We start from the raw sequence: 5,833 nt of genomic DNA on the forward strand, positions 1-5,833 counted from the left end.
TGATGAAAGCAAAAAAAAAAAAAAAAAAAAATGGGGAAAACATCCATCTGTCCTAGTAGGCTGTTTGTGTAGACTATGCAAAACAGAAGAAATATACTTAAGGGGGAAAACTGTTTCTTTCTTTCTTTTTTTCTTGTCTTAATTCTAGTCAGCTTCTAGATGAGAAGCTAGGTTATTAAGAAGTATCTGCTAGGAACACACTTCTCAGCTGCCCAGTTAGCTAATGCGGTCTGTTTGTAATGTATTGGACATTATTTGCATAGACGGAATCTAAACACAAGCCCATCATCATAATTACATACAGTTATATGGAAGAAACATTTTTAAAGTAAACAATCACTCTTAAGGAACTATTTTCAAAACAATGAAGTGCATATATTTTCAAACATTTGAACAGTGGGTTGGGATATTTAGAATTTATTATCAAAGCGACCTACAGAATATGAGCTAATTTTAGGAGGCATTGTACAAAGTGAAAATGGTGGGCAGGTGGGTAGGGTCAGTGTTTGTAGCTGTCCTGCTCAAAGCATGGGGCTTGGCTGGAAGGACTGTTGGCATTGCTTCATTTTGCTAATCCAAGTGGATCAAGCCCATGATCTCATAGTACTTGAGGCAGCATGCACCAGAGGAGATGTTATTCCTGTTCAAGTTGCCTTGAAGGCATGTAGGGTGGACTCAGAACTCTTGATTGCTTATCCAGGCTCACGACAGTATTACCTCTCCATTCCAAAAGCAAAATTCTGGAAGTACAGAGAACAGTGGAATGGATTTTAGCTGATGATAAACCTTGTCAAGCTTCTACGTGTCTCCTCAGTCCTTATCTAGCTAAAGCTGGAATCTCAGCAATAAGTGGCCCAGTCCTCTTCTTGCAGTGTCTAGTATCCTATATAATTGGGTTAGATGTATATTTTATTCATCAAAACACCACGTGAGTGTTCTGAACTATAAATAAGGAGCTGGCATTAGTCATTCCAACTGATGGATTCTTACCATCAAAAATAATCAAAGCAAAGGGAAGTCAGAAATATAAAATGATTTTTTCATAAAATGATACTTAACTCAGTTTCATTGTATATATACAATTTGAATAGAAAAAAATGTGACCTAACTAAAATTCCATGATTCTGATTATGCTATAAATATGAGATTATGTTTCACGTGTGATTGGGAACTTTGCTTTGGAAATGAATGGATCCACTTGGATTCAATCCACAGAAAGGCAGTAGTTGAGAAATATTGGAAAGAAACCTGGTTTAAGAGTCAAACAGATGTAGTTTGAAAAATTGTTTCTTCCACTAACTTGCATCATGGGCTTGGGCCTGTCACTTCATCAATTAACCTTAGTTTCTTTATTGTAAATAATCTTTGCCTTCTCAGAGTTGATGTTAGGATTAAAGATATAACATATGTAATCACCTGGTGCACAATTATGTCTCTCAGGGGCTGTCAAGTGCACTAGCTAAGAGTGCAGATTCTAGAGCAGAAATGCCTGGGTGTGGATCCTGGATCTGCCTCCTTCTCTCTGTCAGATGAGTTTCTTAACTTCTCTGTGCTCAGTTTGCTCTCCTGTATAAGAAGAGAATTAGCAATAAGTAGGGTCGTTATGATGCTTAAATGAATTACTGTAGGTAAAGTACTCAGAATAGTATTTGGCAAGCAGTAAATAAATGATGCTTATTTAGTAGTATGACAAATATTTATTATTATAAATAAGCATTAGGAATTCCATTTCTCCTCTTCTGTCACTTGGTGGCAATGGTAACGTTGTGGTTCTGGGTTTTTGCTTTGACTTTAGTTACATTTACTTGTATCCACCTGTAATGGAGAATCCCAGCTTAAGAGAGACAACAGGTCTAGCAACAGACAAGAGTTACTAGGTCTTCTACCTTGAAATAACACATAATGTATTCTGGAGCCCCTGCCCGTGGAACTTGAGCTCAGTTGGATGCCTTGAAGTTCAATAATATGCAGAGGAAACACCGTTGTGGTATTACTGGGGAATTGTGATGGTCAATCATAAGCATCAATTGTAATTGATGGTTAATTGTAAGTTGACTGGGCTACAGGATGCTCAGACATTTGGTCAAACATTATTCTGAGCGAGTCTGTGAGTGTTTCTGGGCAAGATCAAAATTTGATTCCATCGACTGAGTAAAGCAGATTGCACTCTGTGTGATGGGCAGTCCTCATTCAATTAGATGAAGGCCTGAATAGAACTGAAAGGACTCTTAAGAGGAAATTCCTCCTGCCTAACTACTTACAAACTGGGCATTGGTTTTTTTCTTGCCTTTGGACTCAAACTGAAACACTGGGTCTTGAGGCTGTGGACTTTCAGACCAGAAATATACCTTTGACTCTTTTGGGTCATGGCCTTTGGATTGGAACTAAGTCATCAGCTCTCTTGGATCCAGCTTCCTACTCACCTTGAAGATCTTGGGACTTGTTAACCTGTATCACTGCATGAATGAATGTGTGTATGTGTGTTTTATTTCTGCACATTATATTTTGTTGAGTTTGTTTTTCTAGAGAACCTTGACTAATATAATACAGAATTGAACAATTTATTTTAATATTATTAAAATTTTTTCCAATTAATTTTTGTTTCTTCCTTGTGGAATTAATCTTTCTAATAAAGATTTTATCTGACAAAAAAATGTGTATTTAATACCATCCATTCATTTGTTCAGTGAAAATGCTTGTAGATTGTGTTATATATCAGGCACTGTGCTTGTCTCTGGTACATAAGTGAGAAAATGGTTCTTATCTTAGTGGAGATAGGCTAGTATTGGAGAGAAACAATGTAGAAGTGATAAACCGAATTTATGATTTCTACAGGTTCTAGTCTTCTGAGGAGGTGTCAGCTAAGCTGAAATTGGAGAAAGTTTTAATCATATATGCAACAACAGGAGGGGAATTACAGACAGAGAGCCTCTTGAAAACCCAACAGGGATGTCGACATGCTAAGGAAGTGGAAAGGAAGAGTTCTGGTGAGTCATTGAGGTCTCAGTGGAGCCAGCAGGAAGTGAAGTCAGAAAGAAGGTGGTGGGGAGGTTGCAGGGGGGTTGGGAGGGGGTGGGGACCGTGGTAAAGAGATCAGTGTAGCCTTGTGCAATGGATTAACATGGCCTAGTTAACGTATTTAAAGAATTTCCTAGGCTACAGACAGAAGAGCTGATTAGTCTGGGCAGGATGGAAATGGGAAGGCCAGTGTCTTACTGGGGGGTGCAGTGGTTGGCAGGGGTGAAGGAGTTGGGGGTGATTGTGGCTCAGATGAGAGTGGAGGCAGGAGGGACAGACAGATGTAGCAACAGTAACTGCATTTTCTCTAGATCCCGGCTAGTCCATGAGACCCCAGCTTCACCCAATTTCACTCCCTGAAGAAGTATTTTTCACTCACATGCTGCCCAGAATAGATCAAGGGCCATTGCCACCTCCTTGTTGCAATCTTTGAGGGTCAGAGTGCAATTAGTTAATTCTTGAGGGCAATTTTTCTGTTTTTTTTTTTTTTTTCAATATTATAATCTCTGGGTTCTAGCAGTATATATGGCTCATAATTCTAACTCCATACATATTTGTTGAATGAGTGAAGGAAATGAGTAAGTGCTATGTACTCTGTTAGGAAAGAGAGAAAAAGTTCCAATTTCCAGAGAAAGTATAGGAAATGAAAAGAGTAGAGGGTAAGAAACTTTTTTGAATATGTTCAAACTTGGTTGAGACAAAAGTTCTAGAAAGCTTGGGTGGGAAAGTCAGGCCAAAATACAAATGTCTTTGTAGTACAACAGCCTTTGACCCTGCATCCTTAGCCTGGGCTGTGAGATCTTCTTAAAACGCCAAGTCCCCTGTCCTCTCCAGTTGCATCTGCAGACACATCCGGGCCGGGGAGCCAAGGGTGGGGCGAGGCCCCACCGCTAGGACTTCTGGGAGGCCCGAGGGAGGAGCAGCCCTGACGGCAAAGCAGTGGTGCTGCTGCTCCTCGGAGCTCTGACACGTGACGGGCGTTTCTCTCTGCCATTTCATGCGTCTTTCATTCTGCTTTGGCCGCCTGTCTGCCCAGTGACCCGTCTCCACTTCGACTGAAAGTTGGAGTCTTAAGGGTTAGGAGTGCATTTCATTCCAAGTTTTTATCTGCCAATTAGAGAAAACAATCAGACTTCCATCGGTGAGGATTTATGGGGCTTCTGTATACACTCACTGAACTGGTTAGTTCAAATAACGTGTGAATGATTTACTTTCCACCGAGTTAACCAGTAGCCTAAATTAGGCAATATAGCTTGTCATTTTGGTGTTATGTAAACAGAGACTTCATAGATTGAGGATCAACAGTGTGAAAAGATAGATCACTTAGGCTGAAATAAGGGTTTGAAACCCTGTGTGGGACGAAATATGTTAAGAGGGTTCAGGGTATCCTCCACATCTGAAGAAAATGAGGAACCTTAGCCTGTTATCATCCTGTAAAGTGGAAAAGAAGCGTGTGCAAAAGTGGAGACAGAGGCTTAGACCTGGAAACCACCCAGCGCGCTTCAGCAGGAGAGGAGATAGTGAATAAAGGCAGGTTCACATGAAGAGATTCTGCAGCACATGCAGCGAGGCCCTGAGTGGCGTGTGACATTAAGGCTCAATTGTGGCAATGTCATGTTAAACATAAAACGTTTGCTTTCTGCTTTAGGTTATATATGCTATGAAGCCACATAAAACTGAAAGGAAGTGATTCTGTGTGGTGATAACGTTAGGCCGTGTAGAGGCAGGGGTGGGATGCAGACAGATGAACCACAAGCTTAGATGTAAATTGCTGGCATCCTTTTAGCTTTGCACAGAGAGATTTGCAGGTGCTAATTACGTTATTAGAAAAAAGGGAAGAAGAAGAAGGAGAGAGGGAAGGAGGGCAAAGGGGCCTTGTGTATATCAATAACGATAAACCTAATTTATATTCCCAAGGGAAAAAAAGTTTGATCAAAAAGCCTTTTTTTGGAACACTGGGCAAAATCTCTTTCTAAGTTTATCTGCTTATCTGGGGTGTGTTGGGGACCAGAGTTGTTTTTCCTGTCTATTTTTCTGAGCATCTTATCAGAGTTAGAGGAGCCACTCTTTGGAAAATCTTAACAAAACAAAACAAACAAAATGACTTTACACTACTCTGTCGCTCCGTTTCCCTCTTCCTTGTGTCTGTTCCGTGTTCTTTGAGTTCCACCTTCTAGATGTCTCCTGAGGTCACCCATCCTTCACCTTATAGATCAGGAAGTGAGCTCTGCTTGCCTCCCATTTCTGACGTTAGGCTTGCTTTCTAAAGAGTGGCCAGCATTTTCCCTCTAACGTGAAACTCTGTACCAGGCCCCACTCAGATCCTCTCATCAAAGTGTGAGGTAAAGCCAGACCCCTTAGGATGGGAGCTGAGACATTTTCTAGCAGACCAGCTTTGCTCCCGCTCCTTACCCACACTGGCCGTACACCGCTGTCTTGCTCTGACTGTCCCGATGGTTCTCGTTCTTGTATTTGCTCTTCCTCTTTCCTGCAGTTAGCCTGCTCTTCACTCTGCCTCGCTGACCAATTCCTGCTGTCCCTCAGGTAGTGCCTTCTCCATTTGGGGAAGGATTTGTGTCCTGTCATTCCCCACTGCTGCTTTCTTGGCCTCTCTCTGCCCGCTAAGACCCTCAAAACATGTGGACTAGGAACTGCTGCTGCTGCTAAGTCGCTTCAGTCGTGTCTGACTCTGTGCGACCCCATAGATGGCAGCCCACCAGGCTCCCCTGTCCCTGGGATTCTCCAGGCAAGAACACTGGAGTGGGTTGCCATTTCCTTCTCCAATGCATGAAAGTGAAAAGTGAAAGTGAAGTCT

The sequence above is a fragment of the Bison bison genome, unplaced genomic scaffold (assembly GCF_000754665.1).
Source record: "Bison bison bison isolate TAMUID 2011002044 unplaced genomic scaffold, Bison_UMD1.0 scf7180017864514, whole genome shotgun sequence".
NCBI lineage: Eukaryota > Metazoa > Chordata > Mammalia > Artiodactyla > Bovidae > Bison > Bison bison.